Genomic DNA, 16,555 nt, shown 5'->3' on the forward strand with positions numbered 1-16,555 from the left:
TTATTACGCGTGTATTTATGTTTTATTACACGCGTAATGGTTATGAGCCAAACGGCTTTCCATGGATGCAGGAGGGCGGGAGGGGTGGGTGCATGGGTGGCAAGGGAAGAGGGATGTGCGCATTTCTGTAAGATTTCGGAAGTGTGTGTTAGTGTGAGCTGGCGTATGTATACATGTTAGTGACCGTGTTGGTGTATGCACCTGTGTATATGGACAAACACGTGTGTACTTATGCGTGTGTGTGTTAGCGTGTGTTGGTGTGTTAGTGTTAGTGTGTATATGTGTGTGTGTGTGTGTGTGTATGTGTGCGTGCGTGCGTGCGTGCATGCGTACGTGCGTGCGTGTGTGTGCGTGTGCGTTTGTTGGTGTGTGTGTGTGTGTCCGTCTGTCTGTCTGTCGGTTGGTCTGTCTGCCTCTCTGCGTGTTGGTGTGTGCGTCTCTTTGTGTGTGTTTGTGTGCTCGTGTCTGCATGTGTTTTGCGATACTGGGTCTTTTTGTCACCCACTTCATTCAGTATGATACCACCTTGTATTGCCCCACTTTATTCTTTATTATTCATTCAACCATGCATAAGCAATGCAATTGCACTGCCCCCCCCCCCCCCCTACCTCCAGGGCGCCTGTGTTTATAAACTACCCTTCTTGGCGAAAGAGATGAGTGAAGGCTAGTCTGATTTAGCTTCCTGGTTACATCTCTGTCAGAAGGTGTTTGAGTCGGTTTATGGTGTTAACACTGCGCAAAGTGTTCTACACAAAACAGGACATGTGTAATATCGATCGATGTGTGTGTGTGTGTGTGTGTGTGTGTGTGTGTGTGTGTGTGTGTGTGTGTGTGTGTGTGTGTGTGTGTGTGTGTATGTGTGTGTGTGTGTGTGTGTGTGTGTGTGTGTGTGTGTGTGTGTGTGATCAAAAACAGGTAAATACGGAGATATTGCTGAGGGTTTGGGATTTCCCAATTGTGCGTGAGTAGCAGTCCCAAATTTACAAGCCCACTTTTCCTGCATCGTGTCTGGATGAACTTAACTTCTCTTTCACAGCTTTGTTAGGCCAATCTAAAGTAAGGTAAAACTACCACGTTAATAGCGCAGAATGTTTAAAGCTAACATTACACGGTGTAACACCGGCATATTTACCTTCTCGCGGCTGCGTTAAATGTGTCTCCTGCGAATTTCGACAATTCAGTGTTTCTTCAAGAATATACATGCTATTCTATTGACGCACCGAGATTAGTCATGTAAGTACATTGTGTGGAAAAATATACTTTGGGTGCTTTTGTTTTCGAATTTTCGTTCGATTTTGATGTGTATAGTATTCGGCTACTGTGCCGTCTTGCAACCATATCCCTGAACGTCGGGGTAATGAGGGGTGGCGTAGACATCGAACAAATGTTCTTCAAAGGACACGAAGAAAGGAATACTCAGATGACAAACAGAGGAACATTTTTAAATGCATTTGTCGGACTTATGTCCACACATAGACCAAATAGCCTGGACCGCCAACTCGTCACGTGACCCTTCGAGGTTACGACTCTCGACTTTCAGGGGCGCGTGACGTCCGGTTTGAAAGGCCAGCGATTCAAAGACAGTGAAAAGAAAGCACGCTCCAGTTATTTGTAACAATGGGAGGTGACAATGAACTGGATTTTCCAAAACTCCAAACTAAACTTAACAAAACTCATCGAAAAACATAATGTTCCATAATTATGCACTTTTACTGAGTTTATTTTAGCATTTTCAGAACTTACCTCGGCAACTTCGTCCATGTGTACAATCGACACCGGATATGACATCCCCCTGATTTCTGAAAGGCCATGTAAGCGTAGGTTCCTAAATGCGAGTGGCCGCTACCTCGTAATAGAGAGAAAGAGCGGAGAGAGAGCTAGTTGGCGGTCCAGGATAAATGGTCTATGGTCCATACAAGGACGATATCGTCCAGTAGTACGTTCAGTTCTAGTTGAAGTTACTGTCTCTGAAAATGTAATATCCATGCCTTTCCTTCAATAGTTTGGATGAAGTAGTTTTTGCGCGCGCGTGTGTTTGTGTGTGTGCCTGTGTGTGTACCTGCATGTGTGTGTGTGTGTGTGTGTGTGTGTGTGTGTGCGCGCGCATGCGTTCTTTTCTCAGCGTGTGTGTGTGTGTGTGTGTGTGTGCGTGTGCGTGCGTGCGTGTGTGTGTGTGTGCGTGCGTGCGTGCGTGCGTGTGTGTGTGTATGTGCGCGCGCGTGCGTGCGTGCGAGCGTGTGTGTGTGTGTGTGTGTGTGTGTGTGTGTGTGCAGGGCCGGACTACCGGGGGGGGGGGGGTTATGGGGGTTGCGCAACCCCCCCCCCCTAGCCTAAACATGTACCTAACTTATTTAAAACATTTTTTATTATTGTTTATTTTATTCCGTTTCATGCAAGGAGCGACCATTTTCCTTTCTCAGAATATGACCTACCCATCAGCCACCACTGGCAACCCCCCCTCCTCTTAGCCTAGTCCGGCCCTGGTGTGTGTGTGTGTGTGTGTGTGTGTGTAATTTGTTTTAGAACTGTTAGATATCTTTTAGCAACAACAACAACAACAACAACAACAACAACAACACCAACAACAACAACAACACCATCAACAACAACAACAACAAACAACAAAAACTGAACTAAACATACACAAAAGAGTATCTCTGTCTCTGTTGTTCCAGGAAGACCATGTGCCATCCAGCTGCTCTTTACCTCGCTGTCCTCTTCTCTACCACCCTTGTAGACAGTCAGTCTACCTGTGTCAGCGATGCACCGGACAACTGCACTTTTGCGGGTGGGCTGACATCGTGCAAGTGGCCATTTGAATCAAATGGCTGGATCAATGAAAGATCCAGTGCTGCTTTTGGCGCTTCCGGTTCGTCGGAAGTAAACGTGACCAGCAGAACGGCTTGCCCCACAGGCCAAGAAACACACTGTTTGCAGATACAATACTTGTTTGACAGAAGCAGCACCAGCATTAGGGTACTACTAATCACAGTCAGGGACGAGGACGACGGAGATGACAGTAGAGAGCTGGCAGCCTGGAACGGAGCAGACGCAGGAATAGGTGCATGGCACAATGCTAGTATACCTATTCAGAGCAAGGATAACTTTACCATCACAGTAGAGGCCAGAATAGTTGTCGAAAGGATTCTTATAAAATCTATACATTATATCAAAGCTCCGTGTTCACATTTACCAACAAGTACAGTACCGTCACCACTAACAAACACACAAGAAGAAAGGACAACAACGATTGGTTCACACGTTTCCCCGGACGCTTCAAACAACGTAGGTGTAGTGGTTGGAGTTGTGGTCGCTGTTGTTGTCATTGCTGTTGCAGTTGTCATCTTCATCCTGTACCGACGAAAACAATTGCATCAGTTGAAGACGTGTTTCATAAATAAAAATGAGAACCCTACCGGAACATCACATAGCGGAGACCACAGCGTTGGCAAATATGACACACGCGGTGTCAATGGCGTCAAAGCGACACCGACAGGTTCAGGACATAACAACCATGCTTTCCCAGCGTCAGAATCACAGCCTTCAGACACCTATTACAGCGTTATTAAAGACACAGATGAATCGGGAGCTCCCCACTACTCTACCATACAGGAGTGCCAGTCTGCTGACAGCAAAACCCTGGCTAACGCTTCGAAATTAACTGACGACGATCCTTACGAAATCAAGACTGAACATGGACATTTAACTTCCAGATCTGCAGCGACAAGACACGTCAATGGCTATGCAAATCTCAAAGGTAAAACAGGGGGGAGAGGAAACCCTTTGGCACCTGCTTCTAACGGAGACAACAGACAAGCACCATCAGACTATTCCCTGGCAAGAGGTACGGGAGATAAAGCGACTGGAGTTTACCATTGTCTTGAAGAAGATCCGCACAACCATGGAGAGGGAGGGGACACAGGGTTGTACCACTACGCCAAGGACCCTGACATGAATCCAGAAGCAGGTGCAGATGCAAAAGGAGTGTACCATATCCTTGAAGAAAACCCTGTTATTTCGAGAGACGACCAGTCATTCGGAGTATATCATGAACCAAAAGTCGAACAAATGGGGCAGCAGACTGCGAAAGTCTCGAAGGGACAAACTGGGAACTACAACACGCTGGACTTTGTAGGAAAGAGTTCTGATCTGAAGACAAACGAGGATGGTTCAGGCGGAGTGTACAATCACCTGGGGGCAGAGAGTGATGACCCCTACAATGAGGTGGACAGGGATGTGAGGTTAGAGGTCATCGATGGAGAATACTCCCACATCAAGCTGAGTGACTGTTAGAGACATCAAGCAAGTCCCTGTAGTTTGCCTGTCCGACTTGTCCTTTGTTATCTATTCGTATCGGAAAGAGATAAGACTTCCTTGTTTTGAGACTCTCGACAAGAAGGAACAAGTGTGTTTCGAGTCTGTTTGGTTGTTGCAGACGATTGACTGAATCCAGATTTAACATTCGCAAATGAACTGCTTGACCTGATAAGATAATTTAACTACACTTACTGCTTGATTGAAAGTCACGTGACTTTTATTCTTTCCGTACTGTTCTAAAGTTCCGTGTGTTGCAGCTAAAGCTCCAATATTATCTGTCATTGCATTGTGTTGTTATTTTGTTTCGTTTTCTTTAGATTTTCTATTCTGCTTCATTTTTTTGTGCCTAACCGCCAAACAAAAGTCTGGTGGTCCATTTTATGACAATAACTGAGCATAGACGGATGTTAACAATAGACAAAAGTGACGGTAACGGACAAAAACTAATCACTGACGCGACGCGGAAGATAAAATGACCCTCACACGTTAGCAGATGTTAAATTGCTACCGGGTTCATGTGACTCAAACCCGGATCGCCGGTCTGAACATGTGATGCTTTTCCTGTGTGGAAGGATATGCAATGCATTGAAGGCGAAACATGTGACAGACGAAGTTTGCTGTGTGTATGGTTCAGTGGTTCCGTGCCAACTTATGCATGACTTAAATCCTAATGTAGTTTTCATATATATACTTAAACGGTATACACTGAGATTATGTACTCTTTTTGTGGTTGATTTTATTCAAAATACATTAATACAATTTTGTTTAAAAAAAAACAAACCCGTTTTATTGCATGTCCCGTTCTCTAAACTTGACAGCATGAGCTGTGATTTTCGCATATATATTGCGTGTGTCTGAAAATGTGTGTGTTTGTATGTTTGTCTGTGTCTGTGTCTGTGTGTTTGCTTACATTTGTAAGTTTATGCTCATGTTTATTTTGTTCTGATGTGTTATTCAAGAGCATAGACAACGTACATTTGTTGTTCCAACCGGTAACATTATCATGTGACTTTTATTTTCTAGTCCATTCCCTTACACATACTTTTCACCCTCCAACTCTTCTGCACTAATTTGTCTCGCACCGTCCCCCCCCCCCCCCTTCCTCACATTGCATTGGAAGTAATTATCCCCTATGGCCTAAATGTTTTTTTCATGTTATCTTCTGGGCTGAGCGTTACGCAATGACAAATTTTTGTTTTGTAAATAGAAGTTCAAGTTGTATTTAAAATTGTTATATTTACGTGTATTTTGGTTGTAATCGAACCATGAGAGACAATATTGGATTGGACGTTTTCCTGCTGTGTATCTTTACAAAACCCAAAAACAATCAATATATATTTATTTAGATGAAGATTAGTTGAAGATAATATATCACGCAACTATGTTTCATACCATATTTCACTCTTTTTTTTTAACAGTACACACCAAGTTTTGCTCATCGTGTGTTTTGCTTATCAAAGTTGTATATCATTTTCTCTGAATTTGTTTACCGCCATCATGATTTGCGTCTGTGTCTTTTATGTTCTCTTGAATTATTCTCTGAAAAAGGAAAGGTTGTACACGGTAAGCTGTACAGATTTGGTCTTTTGTTATTGTTAGAGCATTTTAGTTAGTCTGCAGGAGATTGTTTTAACAACGATTAAGAACTCATGTCGATGTTTCAGTACACCTTGAAGCACCTGCAAAATACCTTTTAAATATTGTGTGGCTAACATAGAGAGAGAAAGAGAGAGAGAGAGAGAGAGAGAGAGAGAGAGAGAGAGAGAGAGAGAGAGAGAGAGAGAGAGAGAGAGAGAGAGAGAGTGTCTGTGTCTGTGTCTGTGTCTGTGTCTGTGTCTGTGTCTGTGTGTCTGCGTGTCTGTGTGTGTGTGTGCGATAAAATTGAAACATTTCATGAATCCATTTGTTTAATCACACATATTTTGTTGTTGCTTTTCGTGTAAAATTGAATTAGATTAAATATAAATGATCATGCATAAACTACTGCCTGAAACACTACTTTATCACTTTAGTAAAGCTTTGCAAAAATCTTTCTTTTGTTCTATGGTTTTCATTTTGCAAGATTTCTGTGACTGTGTGTTTTCTCGGCTTGTATATCTTTCTTTCTTTCTTTCTTTCTTTTGTTCCTGCCTCGCTGTTATTTTTCTCTGTAGCTCACACTTGATCGAGCTAATTGTAATTAAGACATTGCCACATCAGTTTCATGTTACTTCTGACAAATATATCTCGTGATTCAGACTTCTCCTTGAAAATGCTTTCTGCGTTTTACATTTTCGTAAACGTTTTACTAGACAATACAGTCACCATAATTGGATGCAGACTGTTCAAGAAATTCCAGGAAAGGCAAGGAAAGAATCAGGCGAAAGCAATAACTACCTGCCAGTTCCTCTACGAACGTGTAATAAAACTCAATCAAAGAATTAATTCGCCCTGGCTTTTGAACTGTCATACGCATGGTGTGTGGTTGAGGTGTGACGAACATTTTAATACGCTACGAAGAGCGTGAAGTGCACGGACGTTGTGCGTTTCGCTCCAGACAAAGAAAATAAAGAATAAGAAAAGAAAAAAAAATAGAACGGCGATCCCGGACCGACAGAAGGTAGTACCGACCCCCATCATCATCGTTGAAGTGTTAAGCCGTGTCCAAATAAACAGTTGTCATGGCTGTCCCCTAATGAAGGCTAGTGTTTTCCTTGAACACGTCAGGCAGTTCAGCTTGTGTTCGTATGGTTTCCCCCCAGATTCATTGCAATACGAGGAAAACATCGGGATTAGTTCGTGTACAGTGAAAGCACATATTACGTGAATGTGTTAACAACTTGAGCTGCTGCAAACAAATTATTGGCCGCAATGAAAGAACTAGTATTTTACAGTATTTTACACAGACAGACAGACAGACAGACAGACAGACAGACACACACACACACACACACACAAACACCCACACACACGCACACACACACACACACAAACACACACACAAACACACACACACACACTCACATACACACAGGCAAACATGACACACCAAGACACACCAACACACACCAGGACACACACACACACATACACACATACACACTCACACACTCACACACAAACGCATACACAGGCACACACATACACACACACACACACTCCCACACCATGCCACACCAAACCACAATGCAGTCACAAAGCCAGGCAGACAAACAAAGAGACAACCAGAGACGGAATACGCATGCCAGTTTTAATACTGTGACTGTTTATCACCACTGCGAACAAACCAAAAGGATTGAGTTCGAGGATAAAGAGTGACATAAAGGTGTCAATATCGGTCTGTGCATTTTCCTTATCACACCAGACACGCTACAAATGATTTACTTTTTCAAGTAAACTTGTTCCCTTTCCCTCGTCCTCACAATAACCACGTCCACACATTCTTCAGACATGTAGTTCGGGTTTCAAATAATTTTAAAGGCTCCCATTCGTATCGCTGCGTGGTCTGGTCGGTCTGCTTACCTGTACAAACTCCACAACTCAGTTGAAAAAAGAGGTTTGCTGACACGAATCATGATTATAGTGTACACCCGCCAATAAGGACAAACACACACACACACACACATACACACACACACACACACACACACACACAAACACACGTACGCACACACACCGCACACACACACACACACACACACACACACACACACAGACACACACACGCACGCACACAAACACACGTACGCATACACACACACACACAAACACACGTACGCATAAACACACACACACGCACACACACATCATAGTACACACACACACATACACACACACACACACACACACACACAAAACACACACAATCACACATATAGACACACACACATATATACACACATACAATCTTCGGTGTACGCATTATGCCACTTTATCATATACAATTTATAAGCTTACTTGTCGTCCTGTGAAAAGCAGAGAACAGGAAGTTTTGTTCTCTTTTGATTTATTTCCTTTTCAGTCTGTTTGAATAATGACATGTATGCTCGTGGGGCTTTTGTCACAGGAGCCGACTTTATCTATCACGTGAAGCCTTTTTAAAGGCGTTGTTTTGTCCCTACACATGTGTAGATAGATGACTAGCCCATATCACATACATAGTTTCGTGGCTTGGAATAAACGAGTTTGTGTTGTGACACATATTTAAACAAGAGACATACTTTGAGAATCGCGTCGGTTTGAAAAAAGGAAGGAGCAGTAGTGAATTTGGGGACGAATTTCAGTTTGCTATGACAGTTCGAGACAGTTGTTGTATTGGAACTAGTGCTTCATGAGTCCCTCGTTTCGAATTTTAATAGATGCAAGATATTTTCAAGCCTTTAATGCGTACAATTTTGCCTTCAAATTTCCCAAAATAAATAATGACACAAGTCGGCGGACTGTAATTACGTCACAGGCACATCCCTTCTTTGCACAATGGCGCGCATTGTTTTGAACCCGTCGACCGGTTCGACGGCACTACAATTTGTCCTTTAATTTGGCTGGGACACCCACTTTACCACCCAGGCACCATGCAGTGAATGCAGACTAACACCTGCGCAGGTTATTTTGGGGGGAAATGAAGCGGTGAAGCCCAAACGGTAAGTAGATCTACACTCATTGCTCAATCATCGTTTCGATAGCTTTACCTTGACCGTGTGTCGTCTGCTAGCGCATTACGTACTGATGTTTGCAAACATATACACGAAGAACACATACAGCAGTAATATATATGAATGTAACAGGTTCATTAGAACAAAATGAACCCAATACAGTACTCTTAATTTACATTTGTAGCCTGTGTATGAGTAACAGTGTCGATTGTCTTGCCCTGTGGTACAAAATGTATGGCGGGCCAAATGAGTCAAAATGTCTAAGATACATGCATCATGTTGAACACAAACAAAAAACTTTTCGGGGGTAAGAAGGCAATCTAAATCTAAATGACCAGTTGTAAGTGTTTGTTTTTCATAATTTTTGACTCACATGCGAAGCAAAAGTGAGTCTATGTACTCACCCGAGTCGTCCGTCCGTCCGTCCGGAAAACTTTAACGTTGGATATTTCTTGGACACTATTCAGTCTATCAGTACCAAATTTGGCAAGATGGTGTATGATGACAAGGCCCCAAAAAACATACATAGCATCTTGACCTTGCTTCAAGGTCAAGGTCGCAGGGGCCATAAATGTTGCCTAAAAAACAGCTATTTTTCCCATTTTTCCCATTTTCTCTGAAGTTTTTGAGATTGAATACCTCACCTATATATGATATATAGGGCAAAGTAAGCCCCATCTTTTGATACCAGTTTGGTTTACCTTGCTTCAAGGTCAAGGTCACAGGAGCTCTTCAAAGTTGGATTGTATACATATTTTGAAGTGACCGTGACCCTGAACTATGGAAGATAACTGTTTCAAACTTAAACATTATGTGGGGCACATGTTATGCTTTCATCATGAGACACATTTGGTCACATATGATCAAGGTCAAGGTCACTTTGACCCTTATGAAATGTGACCAAAATAAGGTAGTGAACCCCTAAAAGTGACCATATCTCATGGTAGAAAGAGCCAATAAGCACCATTGTACTTCCTATGTCTTGAATTAACAGCTTTGTGTTGCATGACCTTGGATGACCTTGACCTTGGGTCAAGGTCACATGCATTTTGGTAGGAAAAATGTGTAAAGCATGTGAGTCGTATGGGCTTTGCCCTTCTTGTTTTTAAGCTATTCCTTGGGTTGTTGTTGAAGTTTTTTGTTCTGATCTAAGACAATGTACAGCGCGGAGAGCATAGATTACTGTGGTTCGCGCTATATAAGCTGTCATTATAATTTTTATTATTATTAGTAGTAGTAGTAGTAGTAGTAGTAGTAGTATTAATATCATTATAAGTATTATCATTATTATTGATGTTGTAAGGAACACTGTACAAAGAGTTTTTTATATGTTCCAACATAGCAAAAAGATATTTACCCCAAATCGAGAAAAGTACACACAAAGTAAATGTTTTTTTTCAAAGATTCTTAAGGCGAAAGTGTTTTGTTACAAGTGTATAATATTAATAATTCTTTCTCACTTTACAGAAACCACAAAAAGAGCTTTTGCAGCTTGAACTGAACGTACTGCAGCTTGTCTACGCTATTCGGACTGCAAACTTTGATGAGTTTGTCCAAGCACTGGCGGTTCTGATTCCATGGTTTTTCGCACTGGACCACATACACTATGCGCGGTGGCTTTCTGTGCATCTGCGTGACATGTGTCAGCTGTTGACAAGGATTCTATCCGTGTATCAAGCCTTCTATCTGGGTGCATTTGTCGTCAACAAAACTCGGCGGCCATTCTCTTCCATTGCACTTGACCACGCACATGAGCAGTGCAATGCCTTGGTGAAAGGGGATGGAGGTGCGATCGGACTAACAACGAATCCAGTGGCACTGCGAAGGTGGATGGTGGCTGGACCAGAGATTGCACGAATTGTGCAGAGCTTTGAGCAGCAACTACCTTCACATGCGTCTCCTAAGCTGGAACATCATGAGCAATCATGTTGCATTTCAAAAGACTTTCAAGATGAATGTTGAAAAGCGTATTGCAGCTTTTAAAGAAGTCGGCAATCCTTTTGAAGACGACAGTGAGGTTCTGTATGCTATGGACACGAAAGTTGTGGTCGAAAACTGTGATGTGAAAGCAGTCCAGAGTGTGATCGAAGTCGGACAGCAGCAATACAACGACTTTGTAAAATAAAGACTCATGGAAAGACCAACACCAGTAACATCTCCATTGCACCGAAACCACCTGAAAGTCTTTGCAAAAAGACACCACAGAAGACTGCAGTTACCATGCTGCGCAATGACTGCTCACTGTTTTCAAGACTGTTCATAGCCTGCCAAACAAGAAAAGGCAATCTGCCCGAGTTTTTCCGCCATGAAAATCAACCAGTACCCCCAGCACTCAGCAAGAATGGAGAAATGAGGACAGGCCAAAAGTCGGACCTTCTCCACTGCCTTGAATGTGTGGTTGGCTGTGATTCTTCTTTGGTTTACGAGCCTAGGGGAGAGAAGTTTGATGATGAGCTGCCCACTACTGATGATACAGGCTTCATGGAAGTGCCTGACCTTCGAACTGAGGATATCCTTCATGGACTGGAAAAAGCTTCTTGTCTTGAAAATCCAGAGCTGAAGGAAGACCTGCTGTTAGCGTGCTCACTAAGCTCCACACACGTTACAAAAACGTCTGCTCGACCAAAGAATGCATTTGCAGAAGTTGATGCCAGGATACTTGATGGTGCTTTCATTGTTCAGCTTCTATCTCCAAAGACATCACGCACGTTTCAGGAGTAGGCAGATTTCGTCTTTATACCATACGTGCTTTCTCAGCTGGAAAACGTGTCAAGAGTGGATGTTGTCTGGGATATCTACCTTCCTGACAGCTTGAAGTCCTCTACACGGCGGAAACGTGGCCATGGGCAGCGACGGAAAGTGACTCCAACTTCACCAATTCCATCGAACTGGATGAGCTTCCTTCGAAACGATGGCAACAAAGAAGATTTGTTCCAGTTTCTCGCAAGAGAACTGATCGCCAGAAGGTCACGGACAAAGTTGTCATTGCTACATGTGGAGAAAAAGTCCTCTGCTCTCCCCCTGATGTTATCCTGTCCACCATTGATAGTTGCAGTCAAGAAGAAGCGGACACACGCATGTTTCTTCATGCTGCACACTGTATTGCACAAGGACACAGAAGAATCGCAATACGAACTGCAGACACTGACGTTGTTGTCCTTGCCATTTATTTTGCTGAAAAGTGGCATGGCAATGAGCTGTGGGTATCATTTGGTTCGGGAAAGCATTTTCACCACATTGCTGCACACAAGATTGCTGGTAGTCTTCCGCCTGGAAATGTCAGTGACCTGCCAGTTTTTCATGCATTAACAGGATGTGACACCGTGTACTTTTTCTCGTCAAAAGGCAAGACAACAGCATGGACATCTTGGGCAGCTTTTCCAGAAGCAATTTCAGCTTTCCTTGAACTTGCTGCAATGAGAAAACCTTTCAGCGATTGCATCAGCAAGATTGAACAGTTTGTTGTCTTGATGTATGAGAACAGCACATCGTCAACAGTCCATGAAGCAAGGCAACGCTTGTTCTCTCAAAAGTGCTGTTCCATTGAGAACATTCCTCCCACCTCCGATGCTCTGCATCAGCATGTTCTCCGCGCTGCCTACCGAGCAGAGTTTGTATGGGGGCAATCTCTGCAGAATGCTCCCTCTTTACCTTCTCCAAAGGACTGGGGTTGGACCAAAGAAGAAAAAGAGGGGTGGAAGCCCTTGTGGACCACTTTGCTCCAGGCTGAAGATTCCTGTTACGAACTGATTCGCTGTGGGTGCAAAAAAGGCTGCAAAGCAAGGTGCAAATGTGGAGCTGCAGGTCTTCAGTGCACCGCCCTTTGCAACTGTGGCGGGGACTGTGGGGAAGAGTAACAAATCCTAGCGTCACCTGCAAGTTCTGTGAGTTGACAAACATTCCTTTGGTACACTGACGATTCAAATAGTGTTATGTTCAAGTGTTTGTTGGAAAACTGTGTTTTGTTTATTCTTTTTGACACTAACAAAATACATTAATTCATGATTTTGTTTATGTTGGATGTTGATCGGGATTTAAAAAAAACTGGTTTTGCATACATGTACTCATAAAAAGAGATTTTTTCTTTTTTGTGTGCTTATGGAAATAGATTTTCACACACACACACACACACACACACACACACACACACACACACACACACACACACACACACACACACACACACACACACACACACACACACACACACACAGAGAAAAATGTGATGTGGATTTTGAAATGTACATGTAAAGTTTTGCTTAGCTTTAACCATCTTATCTGATGTTAAACAACCTTCTGAAATCGGTTTTACATTTGTACTTGTGAAGGACGAAATGAGTGGAAAGCATGTAGATTAATATATTTCATTAGAGTGATACAAGTGTTTTGTGTCTGTGCATACATGTAGATATTTTGTTCTAAGATAGTTCTTTGGAGGCAAACGTCTTTCGCTCCCGGTAGTGATGACCTATATTTCAGCAAAAAATAGGTCATATGAGATAGATGAACTTGTCAAAGATAATCAAAAGGTCACAGACTATTGACGGAATTTATTTGGTTAACTGTTATAGATATTACCTCGTGAAAACAAAAAAAGCATTTATTGATCCCTGTGACTGTGACAGAATGGTTGGAGACTGTCGAGGGCACACCGTGTGACCTACTTTTGAAAGGTCGGTCCCTGTGTCTGTCAATGAATACGCTTACCTCTAATGAAATATATCAATCTACATGCTTTCCACTCTTTTGTTTGAAAATGCACGCTTTAAATTAATTTTCAAACGCCACACAACGCTACAATGGGGTTCCGGGCAGCTATGACCTATTTTTAATCTAATGTAGGTCATCACACATATGAATCGATCAAGTGTTTTGAAAAACTTGTAGATTAATGCAGGACATTATGTGATCAACTGTTTTAAATTATATCCCTGTAACAAAAATGCATTTATTGATCCCTGTAAACGTTTTCACCGAGTGTCTGGAGACTGTCGAGGGCATACCGTGTGACCTACTTTTGAAGCGTCGGTACCCAGTGTCTGTCAACACAAACGCTTGCCTCTATTAAAAATATTCATCTACATGCTTTTCCACACACGTGTGTAAAAAAGGCATGCTTCGAACTCGATTTGCATTCTAATGGGGGTGTCTGTTGCCCAACATGCTCACTAGTGAATTTGGGGACGAATTTCAGTTTGCTATGACAGTTCGAGACAGTTGTTGTATTGGAACTAGTGCTTCATGAGTCCCTCGTTTCGAATTTTAATAGATGCAAGATATTTTCAAGCCTTTAATGCGTACAAATTTGCCTTCAAATTTCCCAAAATAAATAATGACACAAGTCGGCGGACTGTAATTACGTCACAGGCACATCCCTTCTTTGCACAATGGCGCGCATTGTTTTGAACCCGTCGACCGGTTCGACGGCACTACAATTTGTCCTTTAATTTGGCTGGGACACCCACTTTACCACCCAGGCACCATGCAGTGAATGCAGACTAACACCTGCGTAGGTTATTTTGGGGGGAAATGAAGCGGTGAAGCCCAAACGGTAAGTAGATCTACACTCATTGCTCAATCATCGTTTCGATATCTTTACCTTGACCGTATGTCGTCTGCTAGCGCATTACGTACTGATGTTTGCAAACATATACACGAAGAACACATACAGCAGTAATATATATGAACTAGTGGTACCCGTGCTACGCACTTTGTGTGCTGCGCATGCGATGTCATTTTGTTGGTTATGTGCTTGTGAAAATGTTGTTTGCACCCCTTCCCCCCCCCCCCCCCCCCCCCCGCACATTATCCCGCATATAATGAATTATATTCTCTTGGTGAAAAATAAAATGTTAACCCTTACACCGGTGCAATTCTGTAACACATGTTACATAGCCACTGGTGAATTAACAGAGAGAAAAATAACAAAAAACAGTCATATAGGTTTTCGCATCAATGGGAGGTAATCGGAACTGACCAAAAAGACTGCGCGACCGCACGCGACTATACAAACAAACAAAATAAAATACAGCAGGTATGGCGTTTGCATGAATCCATGATTACGTCTACATGAACAACAGTGATAAAAGTGCGCATCTCTTCCCAGCCGTGCAGCGCTTTGAAAGTTGGAAGCATTAAAATTTAAACGGGTAAAAAGCCATCGTGAAGATACGAAAAAAAGTATGACGTGTAAAATACTTAATGATTCAAACGCATAGTATAACATATGTAACTGACAACAGAAAATATATACATGGTTCACACACACAATCGAGTGCACACATCCATGCTTATTTAAAGTCATGTACACACACACACACATACATACATGGCATCAAGCAACACACAATTAAATGACACATATGGAATATGGAAAACGTATAATGGACATGAACATGGCAAGTAATTTACACCGTTACCTACTATAAAATTGATGATATATATATACCACTCACTTGCTATTCGCCTAAAAGCTTGCAGTGTGCTGTGACACATATAAGAAACCAGAAGAAAAAAGGACTTTACTTTGGCGAAAAGAGCATATGCTGCTTATTTTTGTACATAACTGCTATAACTGTATTTTTTCCGAACACTTACATGTAAAAAACATAGAGATATATCTTACCATTTCACTAAGACAGCCAAAATAACGGTCAAATTAAGGGGAGATCATGATGACGTACATGTCTATGGTTGCACCGGGGGAAAATATTTAGTCGCTGGAACCTATAAGGTTATACGGCGACTTATCAGGTGATAATGTTTCGAACTTATCTTTTAAAAATTAAGTAAACAAATCTATGGAATATTTTGGAGTTCCATTAACAGATAAACAGATCTATCTATCTTCTTATATAGGTTTTCGCATCAATGGGAGGTAATCGGAACTGACCAAAAAGACTGCGCGACCGCACGCGACTATACAAACAAACAAAATAAAATACAGCAGGTATGACGTTTGCATGAATCCATGATTACGTCTACATGAACAACAGTGATAAAAGTGCGCATCTCTTCCCAGCCGTGCAGCGCTTTGAAAGTTGGAAGCATTAAAATTTAAACGGGTAAAAAGCCATCGTGAAGATACGAAAAAAAGTATGACGTCTAAAATACTTAATGATTCAAACGCATAGTATAACATATGTAATTGACAACATTGACAACAGAAAATATATACATGGTTCACACACACAATCGAGTGCACACATCCATGCTTATTTAAAGTCATGTACACACACACACACACACACACACACACACATACATACATGGCATCAAGCATCAAGCAACACACAATTAAATGACACATATGGAATATGGAAAACGTATAATGGACATGAACATGGCAAGTAATTTACACCGTTACCTACTATAAAATTGATGATATATATATACCACTCACTTGCTATTCGCCTAAAAGCTTGCGGTGTGCTGTGACACATATAAGAAACCAGAAGAAAAAAGGACTTTACTTTGGCGAAAAGAGCATATGCTGCTTATTTTTGTACATAACTGCTATAACTGTATTTTTTCCGAACACTTACATGTAAACAACATAGAGATATATCTTACCATTTCACTAAGACAGCCAAAATAACGGTCAAATT

General features: G+C 42.0%; 1 protein-coding gene across 4 annotated transcripts in view; it reads left to right on the forward strand.

Annotated features, from left to right (window-relative positions):
* The window catches only part of LOC138968356 (uncharacterized), an 87,341-nt gene that overhangs the window by 26,295 nt on the left and 44,491 nt on the right, over positions 1-16,555 (forward strand). For 2 of the 4 annotated variants that reach the window (XM_070340956.1, XM_070340939.1), the window contains one exon: positions 2,676-3,355. The exons of the other annotated variants lie outside the window; for them this stretch is intronic. The gene's annotated coding sequence lies outside the window, so the exon portion shown is untranslated. Of the gene's footprint in view, positions 1-2,675; positions 3,356-16,555 lie in introns of those variants that run through there. 4 annotated transcript variants of the gene reach the window in all.

This window comes from Littorina saxatilis, linkage group LG1, assembly GCF_037325665.1.
Source record: "Littorina saxatilis isolate snail1 linkage group LG1, US_GU_Lsax_2.0, whole genome shotgun sequence".
Lineage (NCBI taxonomy): Eukaryota > Metazoa > Mollusca > Gastropoda > Littorinimorpha > Littorinidae > Littorina > Littorina saxatilis.